Source organism: Canis lupus, chromosome 27, assembly GCF_003254725.2.
Source record: "Canis lupus dingo isolate Sandy chromosome 27, ASM325472v2, whole genome shotgun sequence".
In the NCBI taxonomy this organism is placed as follows: domain Eukaryota; kingdom Metazoa; phylum Chordata; class Mammalia; order Carnivora; family Canidae; genus Canis; species Canis lupus.
In genome coordinates, this window is record NC_064269.1 from 29,217,471 (window position 1) to 29,233,458 (window position 15,988).

At 33.2% G+C, this 15,988-nt stretch overlaps 1 long non-coding RNA gene across 2 annotated transcripts in view; it reads right to left on the reverse strand.

The window, feature by feature from the left end:
- LOC112665454 (uncharacterized) overlaps positions 1-6,803 on the reverse strand; it is a 113,948-nt gene extending 107,145 nt beyond the window's left edge. Inside the window, exons 1-2 of one of the 2 annotated variants that reach the window (XR_004809697.2) lie at positions 6,583-6,803; positions 1,845-1,948 (exon numbers count right to left, since the gene is read on the reverse strand). This is a non-coding gene — a long non-coding RNA (uncharacterized LOC112665454). The remainder of the gene's footprint in view (positions 1-1,844; positions 1,949-6,582) is intronic. The other variant, XR_004809698.2, reaches the window with a different exon arrangement.
- Between the last annotated feature and the right edge of the window lie 9,185 nt (positions 6,804-15,988).

A 15,988-nucleotide genomic window follows, 5' to 3' on the forward strand; every position in this document is an offset into this window, starting at 1 on the left:
GTGATTCTGGAATTACTCAAGGATGCCCAAATACTGATTTGTTAGCGTTGAATTCCTTTTAGGTAACTTTTTGCATGAAATAGCCAGAGCAGCTTCTGTTAGCTACAACTGGACCCTGACTGATGTTTTCATAAATGATTCAGTGGTAAAATGAACAAAACATGAGAATTTCTGAAGGCTTTAAAAATTATATGTTCAAAGAATAGGACAGAAAGAGAGAATGCCAGTATACTATATCTGGACTAGAGTAGAGTAGAGCAAGAGATAAATCTGAGACTACTCAAAGACAAGACTAAGTAAGCCTTCGTGGCCTAATTTCAACTACCAGGAAAGGCAAACCTTCTGCCTACTCACTATGTCTTAAAACCTATTATAACAAAAAACCTTGTGTTTTTCTTCTCTACAAAAGGAGAATATTGTTCTAAACAGTCTTTCTTTGTGGGTTATTTATTTATTTTTGCTTGCAGGAGCACTAGAGTGGTTCAGTTGTTTAAGTCTCCAACTCTTGATTTTGGTTTAGGTCATGATCTCAGGGTTGTAGGATCGAGCCTTGAGTGGGGCTCCATGTTGGGCAGGGACCCTGCTTGGGATTCTCTTTCTCCCTCTACTCTACTTCTGCCTTCTGCCCCCCCCCCCCGCCTCCTCTCTGCCTGTCTCTCTCCCTTTCTTCCTCTCTAAAAAAAAAATGTTTGCAAATATATGACTTTAAAGTTAATGTTCTTCATCTCAGCATCATAGATTTGCAAGTTCCTTCAGGTGGACTGATGAGATGCTTTTTCTTTCCAGAGATCCATACCTACATTTGAGAAAAATCTAATACTTGATAAAATGGTATATATTCTTAGAATAATAACAGGTCTAAAAGACTAAATTCCTATAGGTGAAATCTCAGCTATTGACTGCAAAAAGGACTACCTAGCCTTTTGTCCTTTTTGCAGTCAATAATGACCCTTTTTTTTTTTTTACAAATCTTTTAAATTTAATGATACATACAAACAACTATTAGTTCAAAACAGGATTGAAAGAAATACACCTATCTATGTACAATAAGACCCCTCATTTGTTTATCTTAAAATTATATTTATTTATTTGATGGCATATATTTGAGAGAGAGAGAGTGTGCACAAGTAGGGAAAAGGGACAGAGGGAATGGGAAAGGCAGCCTGGACACAGGGCTTGATCCCAGGACCCCTGGATCATGACCTGAGCCAAAGCAGAAGCTTAACCACTGAGCCACCCAGGCACCCATTAGATCCCTTTTAACCACATAATTAGAAACAATCATAAAATCTTCATACAGCTTAATCTACCCTAAGGTGTTTTTCTTCTAAGATGATCACAATTTAATTGAAACTGTATTTGAATATAGATAGTCTTATCTCTAAGAACTGCCAATATAATTATATCAAAATCCTGTCAAGTAAGTGCTCTCCATTTATCTTCTACCCATTGCAACCACACTAGTTACTCTTTTAACATTATCATCTGGTGAATGACATAAGCTAATTTGCTTTTCCTATCATTACTAATCAGAATAATTAGCAATCCCAAGTAAACTCTAAGGCACATCATTCCTTTTTATGAAAATGTGATTTTGAATTCAAGTTAATTTCGGAAACCCTGCAACCCAAAACTGACTTTTGAATACTTGCAAGTCACATTGGTATACTAAAAGTTCCAGGAAGTTTTTCAGAAATAACACTTGATTAACTTTCATCACACATTTAAAAAAATGTATCTCCCATCGAAATCTTGTTTCGTGTAACATTTAAGATCCTACTTATGGGCTCTGGCAAAAAACACTTTGAGTAACTAATATAGATCACTGAAGGATCATTACTCACTTTGCTATTTCCCAAACACTGTATAGTGGGGTGCAGGGTTCAGAGCTTCATGTCATTGCATATATCCTCATGTGGCTTTCTTGATCTTATGTTTTTTCTTTCACCTTAAGGCAAAGAAGAAAGTCTCACCTTTTATAGTATGTGTCTAAGTCTTGCATAAATCTTTTCCTTCACCATAATATCCAATTTCTCTGATAACAAATAATTATGATGATGAAATGAGAGTTTCTACTTAATAATTTTAAAACATAGGCAAATGTATACCTTAGAAATTTTTCTAGTCTTCTTAGTTTTTGCTTCCACTGATATTTTGATGGGAATTCCTCCTTCCTCCGGATACACATCTAAGCTTTCCAATGTATATTTAATATAAACATTGTAGAATTAAGGTATTCTTTTTCAAAACATTTACACTTTTACTTATATTTCTTCTAGCAGTGAATAGAAAAATGGTAGAGTATGTGGGCAAGTATTTAACTACTTACCAGTCAGAGCAGAAAGCAATAGAATTAGGGAGGAAATATAAGCTGTTCAAGGTATTTTAAATGAAACATTTTAAATGAAACTTCATGCTGTCTAATCCAAGGGAGTTTATTCACATTATTTTCTGTGTTCATGTAACCATAATGCAAAGGGCATTAGACTTGTCAGTGTACTGGAAATATTCATAATATTTGAAAGGAAAGATTACCAAAAATATAATAATTCAAAGGAAATATTCATAATATTTTGGGATAGTGTCAAAGAGGAATTTCATAGAATGGAGTGATTAAGACTATGTACCCAATTCTTGGTTCTGAGAATTACTGGTTAGTAGAGGCACTCTGCTTCACTTTTCTGATCTGTGAAAAGATAATAGTAATGGTATTTAAATAAGTTAATGCTAAGTAAATAACTTGATATAATGAATACTATTTTTATTATTTCCAAATGCTTTCTATAGTTACTGATGCTTAGAACATATTTGGGGTTGTAAGATGACTTGATAGCCATTATCTATTCATTAGAATAACAAATGCAAGGTGCTTACAATGTGTTTTGTAAAGTTCTGAGAATTTAAAACACTGCTGTGATCAATATACCAATGCTCTGCTCTCAGACAGTTCACACACTAGTTGGAAGTAGGTAGACAATAAATAATCTGAATGTGATAACAGAATTAAGACCCAAATGATAAGAAAGTGTCTCCCATCCGGGAAAACAGCAAATCTAGAGAAATATCTGATTTTACAATGGAAAGATAGAAAAAGGGAGTATGTGGGGAAGTATTTAACTACTTCTAGCCAGAGAAAGCAGAAAATTACTAACAGGTGTATTTAAGAATCAGGAAGTCCAGTGTAGCTGGGCATTACTGCGCTTAATGAAATGAAGTCATTAGTGAATAGAACAGACATGATTCTATCTTTGTGGATGTCATGGTCTAGTATAATATTAACACTTTAATTTTAGGAAGTTTCATTGGGTTGAAAGAAAACCAAATGATGCTAACTCATTGGCCTGTGGAGCTATTAAATTAAAGGGTTAAAATATAGTCTGGTAGGGGAAAATTAATACAGGTGTTGTTTATGACATTTAATTTCTTCAAATGTATTTTCTCATTTATAACATGATAGTCACAATTGTCCTGCCTACTTCTTAGGGTTATTGGGAGGACTGAATCTAATATTTCAAGAACATTTCACAAAATAAAAAGTGGTAAGCCATTGGAAGTTATTGTTACAAATGCCTCATTTTTTTCTTATCATGTGGTTTACTACCTTATCTCTTTCTAGTATATTACTATGTCATTGAAGCCTATTCCACTATACTTTTTAACATTAAAAGAAATCCCTAGCAGTCTCCTTCCACCTTACATGATTTTCTATTTTTTTCCATAGCGTTTACACACTTATTACCTTCAACAGAATATAGTGAAGATAGAAATTCTTGTCTATATTATCCTCCATATCTAGAACAGTATGTGACATGAAGCTAGTCAATTAATATTTGCTGTAAGAAAGAATTGATGGAAAAAGGGTTTAGTTTACAGATCACCATTAACTTCATTGTAGGATTTTTTGTTTTTGCATCATTCATTAACATATGTTAAAAGAGGCAAGCAAGACAGAATTATTCTCAAGGTCGAAAGCACACAAAGCAGAGAGGAGAGAGGACTGGCCCAGGGAACACTTCTTTTGATTCTCTTTTCAGGACATCAAAGCAATTTTTTGGATCTCCTCTATCTGTCAATTACATAGAATTATACCTTTTTACTCTACTTTGTGATCAGCTAAGGGGATGCAACTGATATGGAGTATGAAAACTCTTTGAAATTACCCAGCTTATACAAATATGAGAACTGTTGCCATAAATAAAGATAACTAAGCTAAAACAAAAAGTAGATACTGAGATGTCTGTGCTGAGCTGAAGTCCTCTCCTTAACAATTCTCTGCTTAACCTAAGCTAGCCTCAGCACAATTTAACTTCATATGTTTCTTAAAGGAAAGAAAAACTACTTAATTGAAATAGTGATCTTATTTTAAAAATTATTTAGCATATACTGTGTTTCAACTCTAATGATTGGATTTTACTCCTTTAATCAAGATAGTATATATTAAAAGAATGAACAGGATGTTTTTATGCTAAGCAAATTATACCAGAAACTAGTTTGTAATTTGTGATTGTGCATGATTCTGATAGTGAAGAAATTTCATTACAGGTAGGTTGAAAAACCAGTATGCATGTGCATTTGCATGTCTGGATGCAGGTAAATAAATAGTAAAGCTCATTGATAACAGAGGCCATTATAATTTGAATAAGTTATATTCTCTCTAGGAGAGATAAAGGGTAATGAAAGACAATTCAGAGCTAGTTTGTTATTACTTCATCAAATACCTCAGCCTCAAGCTGATAAAACTCAGTTGTATGGTTCCCTTGAGACATTAACGACGACGATGCTGCCAACCATTTGTAGTGATTTCTAAAATCATTAATATCACCATTAAATGAGTTTGTGATGTAGTATAACACAGGGTAGAGCCAGAGGTGAAACTACTACATACACTTCCATAAAGCCATAAGAAGTGAGTTATGGGAGACAATAAAATGAATTGTGTTCATTCTGGACAGATGCAATGAAAAGATAATTTCCCAGTGAAACTAACAATGGGCCTTAACGACATATTGTTACTTATAAAAACTCAGACTTGTATAGTAACTTAATTTGCTTAAATCTTATTAATCAAATTTTAAAGTAAGTACTTTTGCAAACACTAATTACATTGAACGTTTATAGATTATGTTAATATTTATTGTCTTTATTGCTCCTTAATACATCAATTCATTGTGGATAAACTTTCCTGACCCTAGATCCACAGACAGTTATTTCTTATATAAATGACCTACTCCAAATATGGCATAAAGGGTCATTTTGCATTTTGTCTTGGTCACTTTAATGTAGTATCTGGTAAATAAAAGGGTAGGTTTCATTGGGCCAGCAATCATTTGGATATAATATAAAATATACAACATTTTAAAAAAATGCATAAATAAAGAAATAGTGATGGAACATCTTATTTAAGCAGATATTTAATATTAAACATATTAGCTTGAATCTAACATCCAGATACTACTCTGAAAGTTGTTTTTATTTTAAATTTCCAGCTACTATTATTCAGTAATTTTCTGTACTTTACTGTCATGATAGCTTTTAGCTCTTGATTTCCTTCCTGTTGGCTATTACCTGTGACTATAACTCAATAGAACATATCACTTAAAAGTGTGGATTTTTGGAGGAGGAGCAAAATACCAAGTGTCTGAAATAGATGAGGGTAGTTGATGGAAAAAATCAGAAGGATATCTGTAAGATAAAATATTCCTATAGAAGATAAATTTTTGTTGTTGGCATCATTTATTTCAATAAAAATACTTAGTCACATGTGAAAATAAGTAGAACTGCTTAACTTTTTACATATGACTACATAAAATAAAATAATATTCTGGATATCTTATGTAGCAGACAGACCTTATCACATAGCTACCAACACTTATTTTGTCATTTTGTCATCTTATTTTTTAAATTTTATTTTTCTGTAGCTCTCATTGTATGTAAAAAAAAAAAAAAATGAAATGACCGTGGGTCTACCAAAACCCTCTGCCTCTGCATAGACTGCTCTTGGATGTAGCTGTTCGTGTGTGTGTGTGTGTGTGTGTGTGTGTGTGTGTGTGTTTTTAATTCATGAGAGACACAGAGAGAGAGAGAGAGAGGCAGAAACATATGTAAAGGGAGAAGCAGGCTCCTCGCAGGGAGCCCAATGTGGGACTCTATCCCGGGATCATGACCTGAGCGGAAGGCAGGCACCCAACCACTGAGCCAGCCAAGCGTCCCACTGCTTGTGAATCTACAAACCAATCTGTTAAGTTTGGCATTTGACTTTTACTTTACTTTTACTTTTTTGGGTAATTTTTAAAAAATTATTTATTTCTTTTAGAGAGAGAGTGAAAGAGAGAGAGAGAGAGAGAGAGCAGGGGAAAGGGCAGAGGGTGAGAGAGAATCTCCAGCAGACTCCCTGCTGAGTGGGAAGCCTGACACAGTGTTCAATCTCACGACCCTTAGATCATGACCCTGGAATCATGACCCTGAGATCTTGACCTGAGCTGAAGTCAAGAATCAGAGACTTAACCAACTAAGCAACTGAGGCACTCCAATTTTGGGTAAAATTTAACCTTAGTGAGTGAGCACTCAGTTATTTTGTCTTACCTCTGTCTGCTTCTTTTCTTGTCACTCTTCTGTGGTCAGGAGGAGCTTTTCAATCATATATTTGTCCATTTTATTCACAAATGCTCTCTTCAATGTTCCTTGCCCCAGCTGGGAGTCCTTGATTTTGTTTCTCCTGTGCTTTAGTCCAATTACTTATTGTATCATCAGCTCATTCATAGTGTTTTCAACCTTTAGCCTCTAATGAATTGTTCACCAGATTCCAGCTCTGGTTTGCTGGCTCTGACACCTGACTCACTGGGCCGCTCATACCAGGACATTATTGCAGAACTTGGCAGCCTGTCCCTATTGCCCCACATGTGTCTGGTCCAAACAGGCTCCTGATTATTCCATGCTTCTCTTTAGGCATACACATCATTGCACTGACATCAACATTGCCTGATATTTGTGTCTAAGAAACTCTACTAAAGTTACCTTGCAATTACTTCCACACACGTTATGATCTATTTTATGCTATTCCATCATCAGAGAATACATCCCAGTGTCTTCTTCATTTCTGTGCCTTCACTTATTTGCCTTTATTCTTCTGAATCATATTTAGTATCTAGTTTTTTCCTCCTTGTTTTTCTTCACCATTCAAAACTGATGGTTCTTTTGCTTCCTAAACACCTCTTGAAATGATTTCTTCTCCACAACCCTATCTATGTCACTGCCATTCCGGTCCTTATTGTTTCTCACTTAGATTGTTTCAGGGGTTCCTTACTTGTTTTTATGGCCTCAGACTTACTCCTTTGAATGTCATCTGCCAGAGGTGCCAGATTTGTCTTTGTAAATGGTTTATATACTCAATCAATATTTATAAATAACATCTAAAGGCTTCTTATTATTTGCAATCAATTAATCAATCAATATCAGGAGTTAGTCTTAAATTACAGTGTCCTTTGAATTTATTGTCCAAAATGGGACACATCTGAGCAAAGGGGAATGCTATTTCTAGTTGTACCTGCACAACTGGTAAACTCTGGTAAATGAAAATACATGGTTGCCCAGATTAAGATGTTTTCCATGTTCTGGTATCTGACTTCTGTTCTAGTCTCAACTTTTCTGATTCCAGTCTCAAAATTTAAGTTCTGTATCTCCCTTTACTAGCTCATCTCTCAAAGTAGTCTTTCATGCTGTCCCATCTGCTTGGACCATTCCCCTTCATTCATCCTTTACTTGGTTACTGCCTAATTATTCTTTAACACTGCATTTAAGTGTCACATACACTAGAAACTTCCTTTGACTCCCTCAGGGTATGGTCTCAAATAATAACATCTACTTGTGCTTATTATATTGCTGCTTAATTATTTTTTCTTGTCCATCTTTTCTGCTTTTCTTTGAGATCTTTATCTCCCTAGGGGAACAGACTTTATTTTTCAATTCTGCAAACTTAGAATAACACTTAGTAGTAGCAGCATTTATGTATATGTATGCAATGATTATACAGGCATATTTTGTTTTATTGTGCTCTGTTCTATTGTGCATCTCAGATATTGCATTTTTTTTTCATATTGAAGATTTGTTACAACCCTGTGTCAAGCAAATCTTTTGGCACCATTTTTCCAACAGCTTTTGTTCACTTGAGTCTCTGTGTCACATTTTGGTAATTTTGGGAATATTTCAAAATTTTCATTATTGTATTTGAGTGGCTGCAATCTCATGATAAAACTTAATTAGATGAGGAGTTCTTACGGATGAGCAAAGTGGTTTCTTGAGTTGGAATCTACTCCTGGTGAAGATGCTGTGAAGATTGTTGAAAGGGTTTAGAATATTCCTTAAACTTAGTTGAAAAAAAAAAAAAAGAACAGCAGCAGAGTTTGAGAGAACTGCCTCCAACTTTGAGAGAGCTCTGTTGTGCATGAAATGTTATCAAATGACATCATATGTATAGAGAAATCACTCATGAAAGGAAGAGTCTATTGATGTGGCAAGCTTCATTGTTGTCTTATTTTAAGAAATTGCCACAGACACCCCACCTTCAGCAACTATCACCCGGATCAGTAGCCATCAACACAGAGGTGAGACCCAACACCAGCGAAAAGATTATGACTTGCTGAAAGTCCAGATGATAGCTAGTATTTTTTAGCAATAAAGTATTTTTCCTTAAAATGTATACTTCTTTTTTAGACATAATGATACTGAACCCTTAATAGACTACAGTATAGTGTAAACATAACTTATATGCACAGGGAAGCAAAAAGTTATTTGCCTTGCTTTATGGTGATATTCATTTTTTGCAGTAATCTGGAACCAACCTCATGATGTCATTGAGTTATGCCTGTATAAATGTGAAAAGGATACCATACTTGAAGTAAGGAAATTTACAGTCAATTCGAGAGACAGATAGATAACAATACAGTATGTATTAGTGGAGAGCATATTCTAAAGCAATCAAAGAAGGTTTAAGAAAATAGGTAGAATCTGTACCTTATCTTGAGGTGGAGCAGGAGTTTGATAGAATAAGTAGAGGAAGGCATCAGGATATGTGACCTCTAGGCAAGGGATGAAGAGAATCTCCACTTACTTGATCAAATCATCAGACTCACCCCTGGTCACCAATGAGGTTGCACTATGTAGGTATTCTCTGTCAAGTTGAATAATAAAGTTTAACAATTTATTTAAAAACAACTTGTCAAAAATTTTTCAATAGAAGGAGTTATTGACCCACAAAAACTTGGAACTTGTGAATTTCAAATATATTACATTGCCTATCTTTGGAATCAAAGGGACGAGATGCAGGGACTAGATACAAACTTTTTTCTATCTTTTAGAAAATATCTATGGCAAGAATGTGTGCACAGAGAAACACACACACACTCAGATTCTTGCATATTAAAACCAAACTTGGCTTGTCAATATACCAGATGGAAGTTTAGTCTGCATGTATTATTCACATGTCTTAGACAACTTAAAATTTTATTGTGCATATAGCCTATTAAGCATATTTTGTGTTTGGTAATCTTACTATGGAACATGTTTTTATTTTTCTGTGTTGTAAAATTTTTGGATTAGTACAAATCATACAACACTGGCACTTTAAAATGCAGAGCATAATTGCTATTTCTTTTAAAACTGTAGGATTTATATATTATAGTAGAGAACAAGACATTTTACTAATTTAGTAGAATCTTACAGATTCACACACTAGGAAAGATGAACTGGATTTAAAATGGTTAAAAGAAAGAAATTCATCACCATTTATAAAACCCTTGACATTTGTGACATGCACAACTCAAAAAAGAAAATACACACAAAAATGTCTATCCAAAAATAATGCACTAAACTTTGGACATGAAGTGGCACATATGCAGCATTTTATAAAGTTAGAAGAAATACTTTTGATGCACATATATTTTGGTAACCTGGCTTTTGTGGTTTGGGTCTGCATCTAGGTAATATGCATTTATTTCTATTTTTTATCATAACAATATTTTAGGAATAATAGACAATAACAAAAGATTTTTTAGAATTTAGTCAATTACCTTTTTACTTACATGAAAATAAGCTATTTTCTTACTTTAAAAATAATGCCAGCTCTTATGTTCATTGCTGGAAGGACAAATACACAAAGCTGATGGTTATTGCATTGAAGAAGCAAACAATGTTGTAGAAATTGCAGTATATTTTTTCTATAAAACCAAGTTAACCAGCTAATGGCTTCAATAAATATGTGGAGAGTTATCCATTTATTTATACTTTTACCAAACAACTGGTTGTTCTCATGATTGCAAAGTTATTAGTGTAGGTATTGTATAAGCACATCATGTTTCAAAGATCCAGACTCACACCATTCCAGCAGATTTCAGCTTCAAATGATGTAAACATAGAAACATACATATTTTTAGACTTTTCTTGAAGCATAGTCCTATACTCTTATATACAAATTGACTGGCATATAATGTAACACAATCTCTTCTAGCTTTATTTAATTACAAACTATGGATAAGCTTCTTTATAATAAAGTTAGCTTTCCATTTGGAATTAATGCTTTTACCTATTTAATCAATTTGATGTCGAATATCCAAATATTTGGTTTTTACCTATATGGTCTTTGTTTACTGTGTTCTCAGTATTTTTTATCAGGATGTCTTTGGTGACAAATACACAGCACCCAAGGATAGTTAAAGCATAAGACTGAGATTCATAAATCTAACTTCTATCCTTTTCTTTGTCATAACTGGCGGTAACCTTGAGGAAATCACTTAATCTCTTTGTGCCTCCATCACTTCACTATAAAACTTGGATAATGATACTTATCTCACTGGATAAGAGGGAGATGTTAATGTTTGTAAAGCCTTGGAGATCTTTAGATAAAATAAACTAGCACACATTGCTAACATAAAGAAATCACTATTATTATGTTTCTTTCTCTAATCATTTCAAGATATAGATAGATTTATATATCTATGTATATATAAATAGATCATTACAAGTACTTCATCCATGTTACTTTATTTAAATTAGTCACTGGAAAATATAATCTACTAGATGTAGAAGGGTTTTTGTGTAATACATATCATTTGTTTCATTAAAATGTATAAATTTCCATTTTATCTGCCATTCTTTAGGGATGAAATTCTTATGCACAGTAAATACATTTTTATAGAACATACCTTAGTACCTGCCTTACATAGATATAAAGAATCACAACTCTGAATTGTTCTTATTGCTCAATTTCTAGTATTTACAAATCAATCAAATATTAATTATTGAAATATATAAACACCCAGAATCTTTGTACTATACACTTAATATTTTCTCAAATCATGCATAATTTTATTCGGATGACTTCAACTATTCCAAAAAAAAGAGAAGGGTTGTAGGGAGAACCCTTCAAGGAATACAATGAAAATTGGACAAAGTTTCTGTGCTAAAGGATCTTATACTATAGTGAAAAACACACTGCATCTAATATAGATCCTGAGAAGATATGATGATCTAGTACAAACTAAAAATAAGAAAAACATAAGAGCAACCGATTTGTCTGGGGATCTGAGAGAACTGTATGACAAAGAAGTGAATTTAATGTGGGCATAGAAGGTTAGGTGCTTAGGATGGCTTTGTGGGAAGAAAAGAATGGGGGTTCAAAAGAGGTTATTGCAGGCAGATATAGCAATTTGAATTATACCATCAATGGAGAAGATTGGATTCAAGAGTAGCATGCCAGATTGCAGCACATAATTGTCAACAGCAAGGTGTGTGTAATTACTATAATGAGCAGCAAGATTAGAATGGCCAGCAGGAGGCAATCAACACACAGGGATATGTGAGGAGGGTGCATATACCATTATGTTATTAGGTGTAAGGAGATGGCGCAGCCAATGATATCATTATTTGACTAAGTATCAGAAACAATAAACAGTTGGTAAGCAGAATGCTAATGTCAGTTACCACAGTAGAAAATCACAATCCAGTTTCCTGACTTGCAATATATCTTCCAAGGGCTAATAGATGTATTAGGAACTTAAGCAATACTGAGGAACATAAAACACCATTATGGCCCTCCATTAGAGGCAGGGAACACACAGGTCAGATGATAAATGCATTCTTGCCTTAAGTTTGCTTCAGAGTAGATCCAAAGGGTATGAGAACCAACCACCAGTCATTTTTCTAGTCATGGATTTGTAATTAAGATAAACACACTTAGCAGTTGAGGACAATTTCAAGGCAAACATTATGAATTTAGGCATAGATATGTGGAGCTTGAAGAGCCTTTGAGAGATCTAAGTAATACTTTTTAGCAAACAAACAGTAGCTTAAGACAGCTGGAGTTCATAGACGTTTGGCTCAAAGTTCTGAATTTGGAAATCATAAGCAAATGTATTTATAGTTTGTGAAGTCCTATGTGAATTTATGTGGAGAAGACAGGCTATAAGTGAAGTATAGGGTAAAAAAAGTTTACCTTGAAATGATGTCCTGATGTCTTTTCCAGTCACCCCTTCCCTTTTTCATGACTTTATACACTTCTCACTTTCTGTGTACATATTAGCTATTGCTTCTCAAAATGTTTTTCAAGTTTATTTGATACAATTATTGCTGCTGCAAATGATAATGACAAAGGAAAATGTCATGATAATCATAATACAAATAATGGCAGCTAACATATATGACACGTAAAAAATGATTAAAATATTTATATGAGAGAAAAAAAATTTAATCTTTAGAACCACACTCTGAGGTAGGTATCTTCATTTTATTTCCATCTCACAAATAGGAAAACTAAGTTACAGTGAGGTTAAGTTTTTTTTTTTAATATTTCATTTCTTAGAAAGCAGTAAAGTACAGATGCAAACCCAAGCACCCACCCTCAAGAAACTTTACCATTAACCATTCTGCTATTCTAGCAAAATATATACTTTTTTTTTTTTAGTTTTTTAAAGTTATATTTATTTATTTTTTTAGAGAGAGAGAGCACGAGTGGAAGGGGTCAAGGGAGAGGGAGAAAGAGAATTTCAAGCAGACACCCCACTGAGCGTGGAGCCTGAGGTGGGACTCAAACTTGCAACCCTGAGATCACAACGAAGAGTCAGATGCTTAATTGACTGTGCCTCCCAGGTGCCATAGAATATATACTTTTTAAAAGTGTACATCACTCATTTACTAAGATAGATAATATTCTAGGTCATAAGAAAATTCTTAATAAATTTACTTACTTATTTTCGAAAATTATTAATAAATTTAAAAAGATTGAAATCTTCAAAGTGTATTATTTGGCCATAACATAATTAATTATAAATCATTTTTTAGAAAAAGATATCCTGAAGAATCATCAAACATTTGAAAAAGTTTTTAAATCACTATAAAATAATTAATAGACTAAAGCAAAAAGTTCACAGAGAAAATTAGAAAATATTTTGAACTAAAAGAAGAGAGAAAAATACAACATATCAAAGCTAAAATACAGCTAAAATAGTCCCTAGATAGAAATATATTGCATTAGGGGTTCTTGGGTTGCTCAGTAGGTTAAGTATCCAACTCTTGACTTTGACTCAGGTCACAATCTCAGAGTAGTGAGGTAGAGCCCTGGAAGGTGCTCTGGGCTGGACATAGAACCTGCTTAAGATTCTCTCACTCTCTTTCTCTCTGTTTCTCCCCTCAGCTCTATCTCTTTCTTAAAAAAAAGAAGGAAGAAAAATATATTGCGTTAAATGCATCTATTTTAAAAACATAAAACCTGAAATCCATGATCTATGCTTTTAACCTAAGAACCCAAAAGAAGCAAAATGAATTAAATACCAAGTGGGAAGGGAAAATAAATAATTTAAAAATGACCAAAATTTGGGCACATAGCAGGCTCAGTCAGTTAAACATCTGACTCTTATTTCAGCTCAGGTCCTGATCTCAGTGTCCTGGTATGGAGCACTGTGTTGGGCTCCATGCTTAGGGTCTGCTTGGTCCTTGCCTGGCACACACACCCCCTCCACCCCTCCATCCTCTCATTGCATGACTGCACATGTACTCACTGGCTCTTGCTCGAATAAATAAAATTTTAAAATAAATAAATAAAATGATCAAAATTCACTAAAATAGAGAAAGATAGAGACAATTCTTTATCAACACCATACTAGGAGCTTTAGCTAGAACAATGAGACAATTTTGAAAAAGTTTTGCAAAAAATTTCTAATCCTTCCAAAACACTCAGAAAGGATAAACTTAAACTGTCTTTATTCAGAGATGACATTATTGTCTATGTAGAAAAGCTCAAAGAATCTTCAAAAAACTTCTGGAATAAATAAGAATAGCAAAGTGGCAAGATATAAGGTCAATCTATACAAGTCAATGGCTCTTCTGTATCAGAAATGAACAATTGGAATTTGGAATTTTTAAAAATATCATCCATAATAACTCACTCCAAATATGTAGGATTAAATAGAGCAAAATATACAAGATTTGTAGGTAGATACTGCTGATGAAATAAATCAAAGACTTAAATAAATGAAGAGGTATTTTACTTTCATAAATTATACAATACAATATAGTTAGCATGTGAATTCTTCCCAACTTGAACTATATTCAACAGAATTTCAGTCAAAATCCCAGGAGATATTAGGTAGGTAATGAAACACTGCTCTAAAATTTATATGGACAGGCAAAAGGGCCTAGAAGAGCCAATAAAATACTGATGAAGAGGAACAAAGTTGGGACACTCACATTAGCTTATTTTCAGACTTATTTCAAAGCTACAGTAATCAAGACAGTATGGTATTCATGAAAGCACAGGTTCATAGATCAATGAAATAGAAGACACAGCTCAAAATAGACCTACACAAATATTCCAAATGTATTTCTTGACAAAAATTCAAACGCAGTTCAATGGAAAATGGATATTATTTTCAACAAATGATGCTAGAGAAATTGGACATCTATATGCTAAAAAATTGAACTTAGACACAATTCATATACTTCCAACAATAGGTAACTCAAAATTGACCTAATATAAATGAAAAGCAACAAAATTTTTATAAGCAAACACTTAGGAGAAAATCTATGTGACCTTAGATTTAATGATAGAATTTTAGATGTAATACCAAAAACATGATCCATGAAAGACATAATAAACACATTTGACTTTATTAAAGCCAATGCTTCTGCTTTGTTAAGATACTAAACATATAAGTCACAAACTGGGAGAGCAAAACAATTATTTAAAAATTATTAAAAGTTAATTACCAAAGGGAATTACCAAAAGTTAATATTCCATAAATCAGTACCAGAAAACTACTTTTTTCCGCAATATAATCAAAAGATTTTAGTCCTGTTACAAATCTATTGAGCTAATTTGAAAGTGATCTTTCCTTTTTATTGGATGCTGACATCACCAATGCCTGATCTCATTTGCAAAAGATCAGTGTTTCTACTATTAAAAACAGAAATGAGAATAGTAAATAAAAAAATCCTTTTCAGGTTCAAAAGTATTTTTATTACATAATTGCATTTTTGAGGATTGGACTATTATAAATAGGCTCAAAGTAAGCAAAACAAAGGGATATATGGCTGAAGTAAATATATTTTTTGCATAAATGGTAGACAATTCACTTAACCAAGAAATACCAGTAATATTGAATTCTCATTCAAATTTTATACCTGAACATTATTACTTATAACTAAAAAACATGAAAATCAGCAGTGTTTAAATTTGTATAGCACCATAGAAACACAAAGATATTGAAACCTCAGAAATTAGAAGCAATATTTATTTCATATAATATAATGAAGAACAACTAACTCTATACATATAACATGAGATATTTCATTTTAGAATGAAATAAAATGGAATGTTTTATTATAATCTGTATCAAATCTGAAGGAAAGGGTGACAGTATTTGTGAATTAAGAATACAATCTTTTAGAGTACATTCCCTAGAGAAGAGGTTTTAAGATTTGTTTCCCTAGTCATATGCTAACC